The sequence below is a fragment of the Lycorma delicatula genome, chromosome 1, assembly GCF_047948215.1.
Source record: "Lycorma delicatula isolate Av1 chromosome 1, ASM4794821v1, whole genome shotgun sequence".
Lineage (NCBI taxonomy): Eukaryota > Metazoa > Arthropoda > Insecta > Hemiptera > Fulgoridae > Lycorma > Lycorma delicatula.
In genome coordinates, this window is record NC_134455.1 from 190,789,961 (window position 1) to 190,812,316 (window position 22,356).

A 22,356-nucleotide genomic window follows, 5' to 3' on the forward strand; every position below is an offset into this window, starting at 1 on the left:
GACGAGCCTTTTTTTTTTACGTGCGTTGTAGCACAGTTTGCGACGCACGTTGAAGCATCACTATACTTTCAATACAACTAGTGACATATCAACGGAAGTCTGGTTTAGCGTACGTTTCAAACGTACGTACAATGCTGAACGTCCTTATCATGCTAGACGCGCGTTGAAACTTGTCTACGTGCGTTGCAGCGTTCTGTTTCTACCAGTATAAGCAAACACACGAGTGCGTTAACAACAGCCGTCAATTAATAAAATACCTACGTTTGTACGAGTATTTTTATTATAGTGATAATAGAAGGAAGTAGAAATGATAGATTCCGGACTTTTGATTAGTAAAGTGGAAAAACGGGTTGTTTTGTGCGATCTTCTTGTGAAGATTACAAAGATAAAAATTAAAAAACCCAGCTTGAATTGCATTTCTTCACCTTTATTTGAAACATTCGACAATAAAACCAGAAACAGAAAAAAATACTACGTAAGTATTCACATATTTAACGTAGTTTGTAATTCTAGATTCTGTTATATTGTCAAAACGATTGTCCAACCTCACTTACAAAATGATTTGTGAGTGCATCTCCGTAGCGATTCGTAGATCTATTTACATTTGTATTATCGTCGAAATCAAAATCTGCTAATCTCACGACGGTTAGGCTATCGTCAAAATTATAACCATCGCGTTTGCGGACAAAGTTGTGCAATACACAACACTTTACAATGTCAACAACAAAATCCACATTTACATCATATGGCCTGTAAAATATACGCCACTTGTTGCTAAAAATTCCAAAGGTACATTCCACATAACGACTAGCCCTTAAAAACCTGTAGTTAAAGATTCTTTTCGTTACTGCTAATTGTTTGCCAGAGTAAGGCCGAAGAAGATTAAGTGATAATCCAGATGTTTCATCTCCCGCAAACGTTTTAAGGTATCGTAACACCCGGTACTTGTTTGGATCTAGGAAGCATTAGTGTGTTAGTCTCTTCCATTTTTCTATATAAAGAAGAACTTCTAAAAACCGTAGAATCCGAGTCTTTTCCAAAAGATCCAATGTCGACGTAGATAAAACTGTAATTTGAATCGGCTACTGCCAATAGTACGATAGAAAAATAATGTTTGTAGTTCATATATGAAGATCCACTTGTATGTTTGTAGTTCATATATGAAGATCCACTTGTAGTTGGTTTTATAATTCGAATGTGTCTTCCGTCTACAGCCTGCACACAGTTGGGAAAATTAGCTCGATTTCTAAAACCCTCCGCTATATCATTCCAATCTGCTTCATTAGGAACAGGAATACATTTTGGTTTAATCACATCCCACACTGTTCTCCACGCAGTTCTTACAATTTCACCTGCCGTTGAACGTCCGATCCTGTAGTTATAGTGCAAATCTTCTAAACTGCATCCATTTCCAAGATAACTGAAAATAAAAACAGCCCTTAACAATTGAACAACTCAGATGTTATTATTTTTTCTTATGTTGCCATTTGTTTGTTTTTACAATTGACAACTCAGAAATATTATTTTTTTGTATACGGTACGAGATGCAGAGAAGAAATATAGAAGTATCATAGATAACTTTGTCCGAAACCACAAAAATAAAGTAGAAGACAGTTGGTCGGGCTCTGAGCAAAATAACATAGGAAGTATGTATATGAAGAACAGTTACGTTTTTTTGAGAAAAGCCCATGGAATGGCGAACTACCAACAGCAGTATTCCAGAAAATCCAGATCAGGAAAATAATAGTGGTATTGATAAGGAGAGTGACAGTTGTGAAAATGATGTTCAGGGAACTGTAGATCAGCAAGTTACTCCAAAAACTTCAAAACAACGTGTGGTAGTAAATGCTGCAAAGTTGCTCGAAAAATTATTTATGTTGAAGATAAGTTGATCAGTTTTATGGATGCTCATCAACCAATGCAAGATTTATAGGAAGAATATGAGGATCTATCCTTTTTTAAATCTGTTCTGCCTTCATTCGGAAATTAAATTCTAATCAAAAGTTTACATTTAGAATGAATACACCCAAACTTGTGCAAACTTGCTAAAATCTGCAGATCGGCAAATGGTGTAGGAACAAAAAGTTTAAATGTTTCTTCTGTTCAACAATCTACTGTCACGCACGCTAATAAAAATAACTACTGTTTTTTCTGATCAGCATTTCTCTCGAAATTTATCTAGACCGTCATCAACAGCTAGTTTCAAAATTTTCTCCCAACTACTACTTTACTGATGATCACATGAGATGGCTCATTCATCCCACATTATTCAAGTTTATAAATATTATACTTATTATACTTATTTGTGTAGGGAGTTCATAGTTAATAAAATAAAATGTATCGAATGAGTTTTGGTACTTACCTTAAAGTAATCGCAAGAATTTCTTCTGGTGGAACTGCGCTCCTCATATTGGTATCTTGCCTTGCTATGTGATTTCTTATAGAATGCGGCAGTTCATCAAAGGAATTTGTAGACATCCGAAATGAATTAAAACTTTTTCTTCATCAGCTCTACGACATGCATACAGAGTATAAAAATGATTATATAGATATCTTTCACAAACTTACCGGGTTGGTCTAGCGGTGAACGCGTCTTCTCAAATCAGCTGATTTCGAAGTCGAGAGTTCAAACGTTCCAATCCTAGTGGCAGTTTTACTTTTATACGAATTTGAATACTAGATCGTGTATACCGGTGTTCTTTGGTGGTCGCGTTTCAATTAACCACACTTCTCAGAAATGGTCGACCTGAGACTGTACAAGACTACACTTCACTTATCCTTACACTTCACATCATCCTCATTCATCCTTTGAAGTAATACCTGATGGTGATTCCCGGAGGCTAAACAGGAAAAAAAATCTTTCACAATTTATAGGATGCATCCACCACCTTCTTTTTCACGCTTCTTTTTATTTTTTAGGTAAAGTACCACCAAATACTCAATAAATAAAATACCACCAAATACTTAGTAAATGAAATTTATTCACCTCAACAGTTCCATCGTGTCTGAAGTGAATATAATTTCACTAAAAATATAGCTAGCGCACGTTTGTAAATTTGCAACGTTCGTGTGACAAATACTAAACGTGCGCTAAAACGTTCGCCAAAAACAAAGTGTGTTACAACACACGTAAAATAAACGCTCATCTGTCCCGGGCTTTAGGTCTAAAAGCCTATGATTAACCTTGTTTTTGTCACTACGCCATATTAAGATATTTGCACAAAAATAGCATTCCTTTAATAAATAATTATATATTGAGTTAGAATTCACCTTCATGTATATACGTAACTATTATCAACTATTGTGTTTATTTACAAAGTTGAATAACTTGATTACGTAACATATATTTGTTCTTTTGTAATACTCGTAGATAAGTGACAAATATTTCAGTGACGGATATTTCTTTGTTGAAATGTTAAAAAATTAAAACAACCATTCATGGTTTTGAGATAATTCACGTTAATAATTACACATTAATAACTTAGTTATTGTACATAGAATTGTTATACGTAATCAATTATACACCGTTGTGCGTAATTTATAATATTACGTTTTATAAAAATATCGGTTATAACATCTGTTATAGAAAAATAATCCCCGCACTCACATACACATAATAAATATATATATATATATATATATATATATATATATTTAAATACTTAATCACTGCAAATTTAAATAGTTTCAGATCACGCAAGAGTACGTAATAGCCAAGGCTTGATTACTTCTTTCTTAGCCTTCAAATTTGTTAAAAATTGTGATAAAACATCTCCTTTCCAGTATCTGGAATGTACAAGAAAATGTCACGCATCGGAGTTTTATTTATTATGATTCAGAGGAGCGAGACAAAAAATGAATGGAATGAATTGTGCAGTTCAAAAATAGAACTTAAAAATATTTACCAAACAATAATTTATTCGATTTTTTAAATTTAGTATTTTATTTATTATAAAATTATTACTACTTCAGATATTATGCTATCACAATCAATCTTTTTGAACTGAGGAAAATCTAAGAATAGTATCCACGTTCTTAACTTCTGTTCTCTTAAGTCATCAATATCAAAAACGATTCTTATTTTCTGGAGAGCATAGCACTGGTTACTTTTGTTATTATTATATTGCTACAATTAATATTTTTTTTTTTTTTTGTATTTGAAGAGAACATTCATTTGTTGAACTATGTACAGCGAATTTTTTTAATAAATGTTTTGCGTTAACAAAAATAAGTAAATTATAGAAATATGAAACTACTTTCTTATTGTCGTAAGTAAAAAGAATTTAAAAAAGTAACTTTCTCGCCTTGTTCACACCAAAAGATTTGCACTTTTAAGTTATCATTTTTTATCTAAAAAAAGGAGAAAGTGCTAAATGCGAATGACGCCTCTCATATCACACGATTACAGGTCTCGTCAACTGAAAGATAGAAACTCTAATGGAACACATTTTTCATTTCTTTAAAAGTTCATTAAAAGCGAAAAAATACTGTAAGGTTGAATAGGTAGCCTAGAAAAAAATTAACTGGAAAAAATTATCTTCTGTGCTGTCGTGCCAATGTTATTGTCAGATAAAGAAATAGTTGAAAGCAGTTGTAGAAATTCAATTTTTAGTTCTTGCGATTGAACCATGGTATTCGACATGTCACGTTTCAGACTCCTCTTTACGGAATCGATTTTTTCGAAATTAAAGACTAAATAAAACAGTATATATCTTCATGGAAATCTTTAATAGACTGGTAGGACCAGTCTTTGTGATTAAACGTGGGAGGTAGGATGTGTAAAATGAAGAAAAATGTTATACATACCAACCTCTAATTTTTCGTTCTTAGAATGATTTGAAACAAAATATTGGTTTCTGAGAAGAGCAAAATAATGTGCAATGACATTTAAAAAGGAATGTATTATATAAAACATTAAAAATTAATATTTTTGAAAACGGTTTCCACAGTTTCTTTATTCAGAATAAATAACTATAGGTTATGAAAACGTTCAGTACAAAAACCTGAATAATATGATTTAATTGCGCTTATTAAATATTAAAACAAAATTTTTTCATCTCTTATATTGTTTTCAATGTGAATATAGCTAAAATAGCTTTATTAAAGGGGAAAGTATGGTGATCGCATGAAAAATGGGGTATCGGGTCATTTTTCAAATCTTTACATTTTAGGGTCCAATTAGTTCAACTAGAAAAAAAAAATGTATTCTGTGAGTAGCTACGTATGTATGTTAACACTGCTTTTGGTCTTATATTTCAGGATTGACCGAACCGATTTTCTTCAAATTTGGCTCAAATATTTTACATAGGGGGATTGATTATACTGGTTTTTTAAAAAATATAAACAACTTGATTCTTGTTACTTTTCAAATGTAACAGTAAAATTGATACAGTAAATTGTTCCACAACAACAACGATTCAGAAAAATTATACGCTAAATACTAAAATTGCACCTAGATCGATTAGTGACATTTTATCAAAGTAGAAACATTAAGAAATAATTCCCCCCCCCCCACATGAATCAACCAATATTATTATTTCATAAATTAATTATTTCACGAAATAAAATTTTCACATCACCTGTTCAAATTGTTCACCGTAGGCTTAAATTCACTGTTCAGTTGGATGAGTTACAGTTGAGATGGTATTCTCTAAAATTCTTGCGTTGTTCTTCACTTCTTCTGCGGCAGATATGATTCGTTCTAGAAGTTAATTTACATTCATCGACTTTGGCCACGCACTAAATTTTTCATGTCCAAAAAAAATTAAGAGGATTCATATCAGATGTTCTGGCCGGCCACGCCAGCGGTCCACTCAGTCCAACCTTAGCAGAGAAGTATTTTATTCAGATGATTGTGAACAAGGCGACAAAAATTAGCCGATACTCCATCACGTTGGAAATATGTGTATTAAACGTATGTATGTAAATACCGTATTAAAACTCGCTTATTCATATCATAAGCGAGTCGCGCTCAAAAGTCGTAATAACTGATTTTGAAAAAGGGTTTACGTAACCGTTACTTGAGTTTATCATTAAAAATATGAGATTAGAACATTTCTTATAGAATGGCACTACATGTTTATAAAAAAAAGTCAGAGATTAATTCAGGCAGTTCAAGCAATTGTTACAGAAGAATTAATTTCCAAAATGTATCTTCCTTTTATTGTTTTTATGTTAAGCATACATTTTTCTTTACGTGTAAAATGTATTCTCGATGATGATACATTATTTCCTGTTAACCATCGATAATAATTACAAAGTCGCCGATTACAATCATCTCTTACAAGATACTGAACAGGTTGAGATCGATGCGAATAAAGATCATTTTGTTCACCATAAGCGTGGAATTTCCTAACGTATAGTTAATCTCCTAACACAAGTATCGGACTTTGCTGTACCACAGGAAAGATCATAATTTATTTTCCATCTGATGTTTCCATTAACTGTCCCGTGGTTGGCTGCGAGAATTTATAAAAACACCTGTCCGTTAGTAATCGTTTGGTCAAGAAGTGGCCAAATACTTCTCAATAACCCGCGAAGCTCGACGATCACCATAAATGAAACGATTAACCATAAATGAAATGATTATTTGAGTATTCCTTATTGTATTTACTACACCTGATCTATTATCTGCAACAGTTTTGAAAAACAAGTAACTAGTTTAGCTACAGCGAAATAACTGATCCGATTATGTTAAATTATTTCTTATTGATACTTAATTTTATACTGAAAATTAACTTATCAAAAAAATAAATAAATAACGTAGTAACACGGCCTTATCAATCACTGTTACAATAACGAATAAAAATAGTATCTCACTGTGAGATAATGTACATGTTTGTATTATACTAAGTAGCGTCTCTCGCGGTAAAATAATTACGCGATAATAAAACCATATTCAGCAGACAAGACAAATATTCATCGTAATATTTCTGTATTAGTGTTTTTCTACTAAAAATACAGCTATTCTTATTCTTTTGGAACGTTTACTGTTGATTCTTTGATATGAGTTTTCGTTTCTCAATTAAATATTTACGAGTTTTGAAGAAAGATCCTTTTTTAATTTTTCTGCAATTTTTTTAAATGTTTTCACGAACGATTATATTTTTTTGTTATTTTTTATAGTAGTTAAAAGGGATAAATTCGAAGGAATCCAAGATAAGATGCTGCGGTTTCACCGAAGAGCAGGGCAAACAATTCCACTCAAAGAGTATCACCTCAAGACAGCGGACGCCCTTTCCCCCTCTTCAGTTCCTCGAGAAATTGAAACCATTTATTCAGAAAAGAAATATATGGTTCTTTGCTGATCTATTATTTCGCATCAAGCGATTTAAATATATGCTGCAACAAAGCATGCCTTTCCTCTAGAAATAAATGAGGAAGATAAAACCAGAAGCGGGGGTTTCCAAAGAAACAATCCGCTCATTTGTAGCACGTAAAAAAAATCTAAACCGTTCAGTCAGATCCCAACCGAGGGATTGTAGGCGCTATAAAATTAGTAATGATTTATGTAAATTTATACAAAGACAGGTTACAATATCAGTGTGAAAAAAAATATAATTTGTGTCCCAGCTACACTATTCATTTGCGTAATTCAATGAGCTGTATAAATTATAATAAACATACTTTCACAGACAAGGCTGCAACAAGCTGGGCATAACAAAGCGAGAGATGAATCAGGTGTTTCAGTTCGATGAACTTAAATCTCAATTGCTATTACAGACAAGCTCGATTACGCTGATTGTAGATTGCATTAATGTGGGTTATGACAACTAATCCATACTGAATAAAGTAAAATACAAAAATACTAATGCTTGAACGTATACTTTTACTCTTCGGGATACCCTTTATCTAATTATGTAGTTTTTTAATAGCTTTATTCTTTTCTTTAGGATGCAAAAAGGACGTAAAGTTGCACAAGCAAAATTATACAACTTTTTTGAAAAAAATACTGTATTTTTTAAAATATCACGTCCCTGATTTTTTTTCACGTAAAAAAGTACGTGAAAATGCCTTTTCCAAAAAAAGCAATTTTTTTGGAAGTAACGTGAAAAGTATATTCTAAAATATTTTCATTTTGGAAAAATGTTTCCGTCTCCACTAAAATTCGATGATTGACAATGAAAAGTTGCTTTACGGTAAATTTTCTCGTACCGCGAGATATCCTCTCCGACAAAAAAGAAAGATGAAGTACAAACAAAGAATAAAATTAAAATAATTTTTTTAATCTTACCGTTTTGATCGTTTTGACAAGGAATGAAGGCGATTTTACACATTAATGATTTGAGTTTTATTTTTCTATTACAACCCAAAAGTTCCATTAGCGTGTGACATGGGAAAGTTCATCCGGTCAAACATTTTTTTTTTTAGATATTTTGATATACCCACCTGCATTAAAATTAAGCTTGAAAGATACAAACTAAAATTATTTTTAAATACCTTTTGAAATCGATAACTACGTTCAAATGCGGGCAGCACAATAATATAAGTATTTTTACACAAGAAGAGTTGTTATTCCCATTTTTTCTGAAACTATTACAGTTTCTTTTTATTTTACCGGCTTTGGTTCTTAGTATTTATCTATAATAATTTTTGTTTTGATTCGCCGATCGGAATTAATTTTACTGGATAATCGTGAGTAGGTGATTTTTTTCTTTCAGAAACCTTTGTGTGAAAATTTTAACCTTCGAAATGGAAATAATAATGAGAAAAAGAAAACAACTGGAAAATTGAACCGTAAAGAAATATAATTCTAACGACTGCTTTTAAACGATGGAAAACGAAAACTTTAGTTTTATCTCGGGTGTAAAGTCAACGAGTTTCAAAGAATAAGCCAGAGTATTCAGGGAACAATTCTTTGATCAAGAAAAATGTAACTTCTTTCTTTTTTTTAACCTCCTGGACCACCGTTAGGTATTGCTTCAGAGGATGAAAGGAATGATTTGTGCTTGTAAAAATGCCATACCTGACCGGAATTCGAAACCCGGATCTCCGGATTAAAAGCCAAGACGCTACCACTTGCGCTACGGAGGCCGGCGTCAATTCTTTGACCAAGAAAGATTATATATAACTGACGCAGTTTAAACATACGATATCCGGTATAAGATGAAAAATGTAACACTGATCATATACGCAAGAAAGAAAATATATTAGTCAGTCATAAAGAGCTACCTGCAGCAATATCATGAAGACGATATCAAGAAGTGACTTTCAGTTCACGATATAAAATTTATAGTAACTACTATAAATTTTAATTTTTTTTACTATAAATTTTAGATTTGAAAGCTGGTGCTTATTTTCTCTAATACGATGAACATAATTTGATTATTTTGTCGTATTTATATCCATTTTCTTATACGTAAATATATTAATTTATATTTATATGTATTTATTTTGCATTTTTTTTAAATTTCTGTTTGTCATTACTACGCAAAATTTTACATCAAAGAAAATTACACCTGAAGAAACTTGTTATACCTCATGCAAGAACAAAAATCGAGAACCAAATTGTACTACGGATAAAAAGGCAGAGTAACCTGGAATTTTTTCAAAGTCCTTGAGAGTGTCACCGAATCGTCGTATACTAAATTCCCCAAAAGTAGTGATGCTCAGCAGTACTATGTATGAAGGCAAATACTGTAGTAATACAATTTAAAAAAATAATTATCTAATAAGAGTATAAACAAAATGTACAGTCAACTGACAACTCACAATTGAGATCGATATACAACAATAACAAATTTTTTTCGTAGGCGTATTAACAACTACGAAATTGCATAACAACTTATTTTTTAATGATGCGCCTGCTTTCAAAGTAACGCAACCCGTATTGTTAGATGTAACTATGATCTTCATTTACTAAAAAATATGTTCGAACGACCTACACAATCAGCAGGAATCCATTAATTCACCTGACCATAATTACGAAAAATTATTTTTGAAGAAGAAAAATTTTTCCGACTTTTTCAAAATATATAGGCTTTTTAAAATGTAAATGGTGTTTTAGGAATTAAAATTGAATTAAGCTTGACATGTTTTCTAGATTTTAAAGCTGGTGCTTATTTTCTCTAATACGATGAACATAATTAGATTATTTTGTCGTATTTATATCCATTTTCTTATACGTAAATATATTAATTTATATTTATATGTATTTATTTTGCATTTTTTTTAAATTTCTGTTTGTCATTACTACGCAAAATTTTACATCAAAGAAAATATGATTGATGGACAAAAATTTTAACTTCCACGTAATTTAAGTTGTAACCAGCAAAAGAAATACAATAGCCTAGTACTCATCTGAATAGTAGTAATATATTAAAAAAAAACTTTGAAATTATGAAATATATATTTGAAAAAAATTATTTATCTTTTTATAATAACGCAAAATTACAAATAATTCTGGTCGGTTTAATAGTAATTATACTGTAGTAATGTTGTTACATTAAATGTAGTTATGTTGTTACATTTATTTTTAATTAAAATTATTTCATATTCTATGTTATCTCAAACAAGTCACGGGGAGTTTCGCTGGTATTATTAAACGGCTGCATTTGTCAATCACTATTGGTAGGTAGTCTTGTTACTGCGAGAAAAAAAATTAACTTATGCTGAACTAATTACGTTAATATAATATTATTTGATTTTTTATAGAAAATTAATTATTAATAAGAAAATATTACGGCAATAACTTGTTTATAAATTCAGCCTATACTCGAGGAAGCAGAAGTTAAAGAGGTCCTTAAAAGTTCCTCTTTTTGAAATTAACTTATAATTAAAACCTGTTAATATTTTTGCTAATTTCCAAACTGCGTTTGATGGCAATAAATTAACGCTAAATTAAAAATTACATTCATTCTAAACCAAAACTCCAGAAATTTGGACACGTATATTTTTCTCGTTAATAATAAACCATGTCATTCGATGAAAGAGTTGACGCCGTCTTTATTTTATCATAACTCTTTCTTTTTCTCTATTAAAGAATGAGTACAAACGTGAACTTCCACGAACGGAGCTAAGCAAAAAATATGCTGCTTGTTCATTGGTATTCCACAGAGTTGAGAATCAGTGAAGGGTAGCAACGCGTTGGTTGGTAGACCTGCTCGGCGGTGGGGATTAACGAGTGGGGAGCAGCCTAGTAGCTTGGCTCAGTATTAATCGTTCACTCGATTGTGTAGTGTCGTGCCGTCGACAGTAACGTGTTATGAGTGCTCCTTGTCGTTTTTCGCCAAGAGAAAACTATATTTCCATGGTGATTCTGCAAGTGGTTGCAGGGAACCTTGCTTTGGAACGCCCGGCCAGCGGTGATCAAGTACGTAAAATTTTTATTGATTTTATTTTTCTATAGCAGTTTTACTAAAATTTTAATCGGTGTGGATCTTGCTGCCAGCGTCAAGTTGAGGGGGTTGTTGGTATTTAATTTGTGTGTCGCCTTTCTAAGCTTACTGCAATACTTTTCATTTTATTGAACTAGGTCAACTGTACGGACAAGTTTTATATAGAATCATTGTTATTCTAAATAAATAAAAAGAATCATTTATTTGAAGAAGTTATTGCCTACTAGATCGAGTGGGGCAATTTAGAGATTTGTTGTAACATATATTTTTAACTTTGACGATGAAATCAATTATTTTTGTTGCGAATAATAGCTTTAACCCATTTATCGAGGCGACTAGTTACCATATAAGTTGTAATATCCTTAAAGTATTTCATATCAGAAGTATTTTTTTATTTAACAATTAATTCCTTACTGCTAGTATAACAGACAGGAGCAGGAAAGTTTTAAAGAAATGTTTTACAATATTTTCTTTATAATTTTTGTTGAAATTTCTTTAACTCATGGGCTGAATATTAAAATTCGTAAAAGGTATTCAAAAGTGGATGTGAATTGCGACACTTTATGTATAGTTATATATAAATGTATACGTCTATATGCAAATTTTTAATTTTATTTCGTAATTAATTTTTAATAAAATGTTATCAGAAAGTACACTAACAGTTAGATAGTGTCGCGATAACAGCGTTATTCTAAATACGTTATTTATGTATTACGTTGTTCAATGTTTGATTTATTTCTGTCGCTTTTTTTCTGTAAAATGGGATACCGCTGTTAAGTATACACTAAAATTACACTTTTCTTAATTTAAAATTCAAAAATAAAATACCAAGACAATTATTGTTTAGTTTTACTGTTATTCTTATTTCTACAGTTTTATCGTATTTCTAAACGAAAAAAAAAATAACAATAAGTACAACATTTTTTTAAACTAAATTACGCCGGATGTCATTACATACTTCAATGTTCAGAACTATTTCGGTCTGTGATAAATGTAATCTTTAAGTTCCGATATCTTATCGTAGTTTTTATTGTATAAAGATAAAATAAATATTTTACTTATTGATTCGCTAGTAAACTTTCTTAATTTTTTTTTTCACTAGTGTATTCGAATTTAAATTACGTGGAACAAAAGTTAGTTTTTTCGTTTTATAAAAATAGTTTTTGCGGGTTCAAGATTTTTAAATACGCAACTGAGCTAATTTCTTCTGAACTAAGAAGAAAAATGAAGGTTTAATATAAATACTTGTTGATCCTTAGCCAAACGTTTGGTTATATATTTTAATTCCGGAACTCTTTAATGTTATAATCTTCTCTTTTACAATACTTAAAAAAATCTGTTTTCAAGGAGGTTTATTTCTACTTTTATACGCCTTCTAAACGTAATGTTGCTCACAATAAACATTCAGTATTTCATCCCGATTCCGTATTACCTTTATAATTGTTTGAGGAATTATTTTCTGAGTTGATAGAATGCATCATGAGTTGTATTACGGGCTGGGCCATAACATTTTTGTTTTATACTTCTTCATCTTTTACGATCAGATTATGAATTATTGTTTCTTTTAAACAAAGAAAATGTATCCAGATTGTTCGCATTGAAAAATCAACAGATTGTCCGCATTCGATATTCGTGAATGAATAAATTTAAAAGATTTTTGTGATTCATTTAATTCTCTGTATTTTCATCCGAATGTAAGAAATCTATAAAACTAATGAAATCTTGATTTTTCTTTGTTTATTTTATTCCATAAGGTACAACTTTGACTTGGGAAAAATTCTGCTTAATTTTTATCTTTGGTTGCGGATTAATTCTAAACTAAATTTTCAATATAGAAAATTTATTTTGTAAATGTATGAAAAAAAAGGAAAATTATACCTAAACATATCGTTTTCAATCGGTTGGAGTAAATTTAAAAATAAGTTATCCAAGTATATCAAACAATAGTTCATACTGAAAAAACTGATGATTTTTACCGGTTGGATCTTTTGTTCTGTTATGTTATATTAAGGAAAGATTTGGTAATCTGGCATTTTCAGATAAAAATCTCAGATCCGGTCGAGCTTTTTGTACAGCGCCCAACTAGGAAAATTATAACCGGCCTCGGTTTTAATTATAGTTAGAGACGCCGCCACCAAACTAAACTACTTTAAACAGTTTCTCGTAAAATACCATTGTCCTTAGCATAAATTCAATGAATTTAGCCAAAATCCACAGAAACAATAACCGGGAGGATAGGATCAAGGATAAGAAAAGGGTGAATAACAAAAAGTTATGATCTACCGATTAAGAGACCACTAAACTAGACAAACCAGCCCCGTCTAATGCAGTACTTTTGGGCCTTCTTAAGAAGTCTCCGCCCGCAATTCTTCGGGAAGTTGAGTATCTTAACCCGGGATCGAAGCCATACACTACTACTAACGGATTCTACTTTAACCGTTTTAAACCTATAAAAAAAAATCGTATTTCCTCTAGGTACTCCGTTCCCACAATTATATCAAACTGAACTACATAAACTGTTGTCAGGCCCTCATCGAAGGGGGTGATCTTTTTTTGTTATTCGATCGATATTGTAAGATCCTTGTTTATGAACGCCATAAATCCGCTTTGGTTTCTGCTTACTATTACCTCGTTTGAGTATCACCTGTTTTAATTGAATATACGTTATAACTTTTATTAATTTATTTTTTAGTTCATTTATTAAATTTTATGAGTAACATTAATTTTTTTCTCGATTAAAAAAATATTTTTCTAATCGGTCTAACATACCTTCATCTCTTTATTTCTTGTCGATATAATTGTTTAACGAAGTACCACGTAAACCTGTAAATGATGTATTATTAAGTTTTCAAAGGGAAAACTAGATGCGAAGTTTTACGTAAGAGCTGTGCTTAACAATTTCTAAATCTTACTACGCCGTCTGACATTTTGTGAAGAATGTGGTCGGCCGGTTATATGTAGAGACGTCATTAATTTTTGTTAATAAAAGTTTAAGTTTGTATGATTTGAGCGTTGTATAGGCTCATACACTTAATTCGATACAGTCGTCTTACGATAATATTTTGGAAATTTATAATTTAAACAATTTTTTTAATTGTCCTTTCAAGCTGTTTACGATTTACGACGATGGAAATAAACGATGAGAGATATCGCTTTAAGAAAAACAATACCTTTAACGATGTTAAAGTAGTTTTAAGGATTTTTTAAAACCCTTTATTGTACATAACGTATACTTCAGGATCGATAAGTGAATTCAATTTACGGTACGATCTGTATACTTATTAACATATTTTCAACGTTATGAAAATATCAAACGCTTTACCTGTTCCTTTGAAAATATACTTTAGGAGAACGAATTATGGACGTAAATGGACTGTTTTAGTTGAAAATATAGATGTACTTACTGTAAGGCAGTTATCTAATTTACAAGCTTCAACCTATTAATGAAATAGTTCAGTTCTTTGTTCTAAAAATCTCCAGTTAATTAAATTTCAGTAAATTATATCACCCTTCCCTTCTGACGTTTAGTTTATTTTTATTTATACGTCTTGTTTATGAGACTTCAAGGCTATTACGTTAGTTTTTCTATGCCCTTCTGAAAATCGGTTATTTAACATTAGTTATAATTTATCCGTGAATTAGTTAACTACTCGTCCTTTAGTTTGTATCTGCTGATATTGTATAAGTAGATTTAAAATCTTAATTATCAGATTAAAGAATATATTTGGATTTACAGTTTTGAATCGGTTACATTTTTACTTTATATATATATATATATATATATTCTTTATTTGTGAAATTATAAGCAAATCTCATTTACGCCCGAATCGATTGGAATTTTGCAGCAGGTATTTTTAATATTTTTATAATACGCTCATAGTATTGTGTATCGCATATTAATGTTTAAATTTAATGTCTACCTGAATGAATTATGAAGCGCTGTTAATTTACAACTTATATTTTCAAAAAACTAGTATGAATTCCATATTTTTAAGATCGCACTAATTATTATTACTATTAATAATATACAAGACTCGGCCAAAAGTTGTGTGATAATAATAAAATATTTCTGCAGCTAGAGATAAATATTAAAAATTAAAAAACAAGACTGCCAAAAAAAATATTACTTTTTATATAGGATAATTATTAACATTGGATAATGTGGGGGAGACAATTTGTATATACTGTAATTATATTTTTAATTTATTTAAACATATATAGTCATTCCCGATAACGTAAGGGTTCCTAAATAAATCTAGAAATGATCTAGCGGGATCATAAATCTACATCGGTTCAGCCGTTAAGCTGTTACGGTGGAACATACATTCATACATACACCCTAAATGCATTACACTCCTGTTTGGGTATTCGTGTAAAAAGTATTAAAAATTATCTATATTTTGTTGATTGACGTTCATTTCGCAACGGCGATCATGATCATGTAAATGATGTCTCAATCGATTGAAAATTAAGACGAGAAAACATGCATTTTTCACGTTTTTTAAATCCTAAAATAATAAAACAAAGTACGTCGCAAAATAAATTTGATTAAAATTAAGAAAAATTGCGCATGAATAGACCAAAACTGAATTCTTTTATCTGCTACTGATGTTAACAGACACCTCAATATTATCGAATATCAGTAACCAAGTCGTCTCCTCCCATACGATTTAATTTTCTCGTTTTAAGGTTGCCTTGCTTTTAAGTATCGCCGTTATTATAATATTCCATAAATTAACTGATAATTTAATAATATTTTCCGTGTTTGAAAGAATAATACTTCTCTAATCAGTTTAGCTTATCATTTTTACTAAATATCAATTTGATTACCAAAATTTTAAAATGTAAACTACAAAAACACTTTCAAGTATCATTTGCCACCGAATTTTTCAAATTATAAAATAGTAGCCTGCTTATTTTATAGACAGAATTGCACAAGATTGCACGGTCTGGTTGCAAAATAGCATGCAAATTTGAATCTGTGTTATCTAGCTTTTCCTCACTAACATAAATAATTGCGTAATCAGATTTGTCTAATTTTCTTTTATTATTTCAGTTATTCGTACTGGTTTAACTGTTGTTTTACTAAAATTGTTCTTTTTTAATACGGTAATTAAAGTATTGTTAAATTTTCGGTTGATACTGTGGTTAGGTATGTGGTTATTTCACTGCACGATCTTAGTTCAAACCGTAAGAAAGAAGTATGTTCCATAGAAACTCACAAGTTTAAGTGGGCTTTATATACATTTCTATATATATATAATTTTTGTTCCCAAAAAATAATGTTTTCCCAATATTCAATCAAGAAAAGATCTATAACTTTTTATTTAGTTTTATTGTTAAAAAATATATACAGAATATTAACACACACACACACACATATATATATATGTGTGTGTGTGTGTGTTAATATTCTATATATATATATATTTTAAATCTATTAAAAATTTGAGAAAAACGGGGCGATTCAGAAAACGCAGCAATACAGTTGAGCTTACAGCCCAACCCACTCTGTAGTAGGTCCATACAATATTATTATTAAACTCTTCTTTAAACTTAATTTTTTTTATCAGAAATATGTGCAGCGAATATTTATTTTAGTTTTTACAACAAAAGAAATCGTTGTTAAAATATATTTTTATATATAATGTTCTTCAATTCGCATTAAAAAAATAATCGTAAAGCTTCTTTACTTAGTTTTTTGGCATCGGTTCAACTGGTGTGACGGACAGTTAGATCACTCAGGAAAAAAAATCATATATATTTATAGAATGGCTAACAATATAGGAGCTTGTATTTTATATGCATTTATTTACGTCAGCTGCAAGCAGTCATGTAGAATACAATTTCTTACCACATCGTTTTCGTTTGCAGCATTCCAAAGAATATCTAAAAAATTAATTCTCTAAAGAGTAATATAATAAAATTCCACATTAAATAAATTAACATTATAATAAAAATACACAAGTTTAATTTTATTTATTTAATTAAATTAAACTGTTTTGTCGATCTACGTCAATTTTTAATTTAATTTAATGCGATAAGTAACTTATTTTTAATTTCATTGTCTACTGCTCAGTATTATATATATATATATCGTTACTGCATTAGTGTGTAATGTCACGTCATATCGTTGTGAAGGCTGTTCTTTGTGACGTCACGCCTACTTAGGTATACGAAATACAGAATCGTGTAACTCTGTGTATCGATACACTTGTTTGACTAATTTATTTCCCAAGTAGATTTTGAACTATTCCTTCTTACTTTTAATGTTTACTGAAATAAATACTTTTCCGTAATCGGGATTACGGCCCTGTTTTTCCCGGTTTATTTTCATATTTTGTATGATTTCTTAATCTTTTTCTCTATTAATAAGAACATCGAAAACCGTTAACGCGAATTCTGACCTTCATAGAATGCCTCGATATAATATTTTCATAGGTAAGCAGTACAGTGCTTACTGTAATATAATATTTGTTCATATAATATTCAAGTACAAACATTTTGAACGGCGCTTCAGATATAGAAAAAATGCCGTTACTTCCCGACTATTAGTTTACGAAGTACCGATTTATTTACTTACGATAGAATTGAATAGCGCTTCGATAACCTATTATCTATACTGAAAATTGATATTAGTCTACTCCACATCTTCAAAAAATTTATTGAAATGGTAGTAATTCTTTTCGATTTAATTTTAATTAAATAAAAAATGAAGCGACATAAATTCATAATTACTATTTAAATAATTACAAAATTAAGTTTTGTTAGTTTCCCAATATCCATTACTCAGTCGAGCCACTAGAATCTTGAGCAGCTGATATTCTGTTATGTGCTAGATCCGGGTTCGAATTGATTTTAAGATTTTCTTACTTTTACTGGATCGCTCGGTTGCAACCGTATTTTTTTTGTTTTCAATAATCTTTACTCAAAAAATCAGGTTTAAGTCTGGATAAGGCTCTATTTAATCGGGCTTATATTACAGTACTATATTCTAATAACTGGTTGATTCTAATTCCAAAATCGATGAACGGAGTCTGTGAAATTCTTTTATGAAAAGTGGAAGTTTTAGTTTTTAATGTAAAAAATGTGTGCTGCTATTTTGCGAAGTTACAGCTGTTAATACAAAAATTACTTTTAATTGGAATAATATCCGATACAAATCCCCCATTTTCTAGTGATGTTAGTTCTTTACTCGTGAATGAAATGTATTTTGTAAAAAAAAGGTACTCCATCTCAGTAATATATACCAAAACAAAAAATTCTTGTCGGTAGTCCATTCGCTGTACTAACAAAAATAAATATAAAGGAAACGAGAAAGATATTATTTAACATTACAAATATTGATACAGCTTTATTACCGATTGAATACGATGTTGCTTCTTTTTGTGTAAATTAGTTATAATTATTAATTTTAGAAAATTATTAGTCGTTATCACAGGTTAATATACACACATACACAGTGTATGTATTTTGTACATAAAATACACACACAAAACGGCGGTTGCCAAGCAGAACGTTTAATGTCTATTATAGAGTAGCTGTGTAATACCGCGCGACGAAGTGGCGGCCTTGTTATCGTACGCCATCATACGTTCGTTTATGTGCGTCTGCGTCATTCGTAGTTGCCCCTCCTCTCTGACGTCACGCGTTAGCGTCAAAGGTGATAGTTTCCTAGAACAGAAATATATATCTATACCGCTCCACTTTGGTGAATGAAGTGGATATTAACTTGCACAAAATCATATTCTTTTTTCTTATAAATTATTTCAGTAACATATTTTCGGCGTTTATTTTTGCAATAACCTAAGGTCAAATCGGTTGAAATTATCGCAATGACCATTAGTATTTTTCTGGATCAGTTAATTTTATTTTGCATCTCTCAATCAGTTTGTGATCGATAAGGGCGCTCTTTATAATTTAGGTATTGCTGTTTCCTTTAAATTTTCATACGTGTAAACCAAATAATTGATAACTATTTACTTGTAGTTTTGTTTTCGTGAAAATCGTGCCGCAAATGCATCACCGCTACCATGCAAGCAGCCGAAGATGTGATAGTTAATACTTTTATTTTAGTTATTGCATTAAAAACTTGTTTACTCAGGAAAAATGAAAACACAGGTTACAAATTGAACAGCATTTCGGGTTCCTGTTATTAGGATTTGTTAAGAGACAAAAACATGTAATCCAGTGAAACCTTTTATTGAATTCCTTAAAATTTTGTTAATACGAATTGTTGATGATAAAGATAAGACTCGCCAGTTGCTAGATATGTTTATTAGAAAATACATTTTATCTTATTAAGAAATAATATTTATTTTATTCGGCAAAAATATGTTGCAAATCACGTTTTTCACCTTTTACCCCTATTAAGAGGATATTTTAAGTGGATAATTTGCTTTGGGTTTGTGTTATTTAATCCTAAATGGCAACAATTATAAATCATTTCTTTTTTTCCATAACACCAGTAACACTTGATCAAATATGATTTTTAAAAAAATTATATTCAGGTTCGTAGACGCCTTTTCTCGCCTGTGAATCTGAACTTTTATACAAAAACACTTATATATAAATTATATTTATATATATTATAATATATTTATAAATATATATTATATTGATATATATTTTTTTATTTTTACAAGTAAAAATTAAAAATAAAACATGTGATTCCAATGTGTGTGTGTGTCCTATATATACCATATAAAACAATAATATTAATAAAATATCTACATTAATAATATTTATTAAAAATAACAATCGTAATTAGTTTAAAATAATAAATATATAAGGGACATTCAATAATTAAAGAGGCAAATTGATGTAGGGAAAACTGTGTATTTTTACAAAATGAGACTTTTACGACTTCTCAACATAATCCCCACCGATATTACTATACTTGTCCCACCGATGAACTAGTTTTTTTATACCTGACGCAAAGAAGTCTTTGTCTTGTTGTTTGAGCCACTTTCCCACAAATTCTTTGACCTCCTCGTTGTTGCTGAACTTTTTTCCACGTAATACCCCCTTGAGTGGACCAAAAAATGAAAATCCGAGGGAGCCAAATCTGGACTGTAGGGAGGATGTGGTAGCATCTCCTAACCCATTTTTCCAATGGTTTCTTGGTTCAGCTGGGCGGTGTGAAGGCGAGCATTGTCGTGTAGCAATATCACGCCTTTTCTTTGAGATCCGCGACGTTTTTCTCTCGTTGCTGGCTTTACTTTTTTCATCAGCATGTCTGAGTAGTAGACTGTGTTTATTGTACGCTGATTTTCCAAATAATCACAAAAGACGACACTTTGGGCATCCCAAAAGACGGTCAACATGACTTTTCCCGCTGACGCTTTCGTTCTGAATTTCTGTCGGATAAGTGAGCTGGTGTGCTTCCATTTCGTGCTTTGTCTTTTGGACTCTGGTTCAAAATGGTGAACCCAGGGTTCACCACACGTTAAAATCTTGTTTAGGAAAGGGTCATCTTCCCTTTCATAACGTTCTTTCAAGTTTATACACACTTTGAGTCTTGTTTCCTTGTGTTGTTGCGTTAACTCTTACGGGGCACTTGAGCTTGTTACTGATAAGGTTATGAACTGTACCAACACTTACTGCAACTGTTTTTGCTAATGTTCAACTTTAATACGTCGGTGTTCGTGAATACTGTCGTCAATGCGGGTATCAAGCAAAGGAGTTGACACTTCAACTGGCCGGCCAGGACGTTGCCCGTCAGTCTCTGAGATTCGACCGTTTTTGAACTGTTTTACCCACTTATAAAAATTTCCGCGGTTCATACAACTTTCACCGTACTGTAAAATCATTCGAGAAAATATTTTAGCTGGTTTTTCACCTTCAGAAAGCAAAAACTGGATCGCTGAACGTTGTTCAACTATAATGTGGAAACTTCAAGCAGACACGCCACCGTTAAATGCAATATTGAGGTTATAAACAAAATAATTTTTATCCGTCAGCTGTTCTGAGCTCATCACAGTGATGCTAGCCTAAAGTCATGAAAGTACAAAACTCCTCATACAAAATGTTTCATTTCTACATCAATTTGTCTTATTAATTGTTGAATGTCCCGTATATAATTGAATAGTGATTGTAGAAGTTGGACACTAATTTATTATAAATTATTTTAAATGTACGCTAGAAGTTAATAAAATAAATAATCATTTAAAAATAAAATAAAAAATTTGGAAATTAATACATTAATAATCAGTAATTTAATACAAATTAAAAATAATATAAACCAAATCAATTCTTTAGAGAATTTGTAGGTACTGTTTTCATACTTTCAAGATCGTACTTCATTAACTATTATTATTAAAAAAAGAATTATTATAATATACAAAGAAACCTTAAGTCTGTTAATAGTTATACAGCAAAAGAAAATAAAATAAATTTATTAATAAAGTAAGGTTTGAGAATTGATTTACAAAATTTTAACAATTTTTTACGTGTACGATACTTACGAGTAAAACCTGTTGTGTACTCTGATAAAAAAAATATTTTAAAATGTAATTTGATATTTTTGTTATCCTTACAGCTAGAAATCCTGTCTTCCATAAAAAACTTAAGTTTCCTTGTTATGTAATCTTCTCTCTCTTTTTACGTAATAAAAATACAATAATTATTTACGTTTACAGTACGTGAATCGGCATAATTTGGTAAAGATCGATTCATATGTGGGTTTTATTTGTAGTCAGTTTTTTAAATTCTAATTGTTTTAATGCGCATATGACGTAATATGATCGTAACATATTACGATTTTAGTAATAATCAGCAACCCACCGGGATGGTCTAGTGGTTAACGCGTCTTCCCAAATCAGCTGATTTGGAAGTCGCGAGTTACAGCGTTCAAGTCCTAGTAAAGTCAGGTATTTTTACGTGGATTTGAATACTAGATCGTGGATACCGGTGTTCTTTGGTGGTTGGGTTTCAATTTAACCACACATCTAAGGAATGGTCGAACTGAGAATATACAAGACTAACCATTTACACTCATACATATCATCCTCTGAAGAAT

At 30.7% G+C, this 22,356-nt stretch overlaps 1 protein-coding gene across 3 annotated transcripts in view; it reads left to right on the forward strand.

Moving 5' to 3' along the window:
* PRL-1 (protein-tyrosine phosphatase 4A family member PRL-1) overlaps positions 1-22,356 on the forward strand; it is a 94,648-nt gene that overhangs the window by 30,605 nt on the left and 41,687 nt on the right. The window contains exon 1 of one of the 3 annotated variants that reach the window (XM_075368951.1): positions 11,139-11,311. The exons of the other annotated variants lie outside the window; for them this stretch is intronic. The gene's annotated coding sequence lies outside the window, so the exon portion shown is untranslated. Of the gene's footprint in view, positions 1-11,138; positions 11,312-22,356 lie in introns of those variants that run through there. 3 annotated transcript variants of the gene reach the window in all.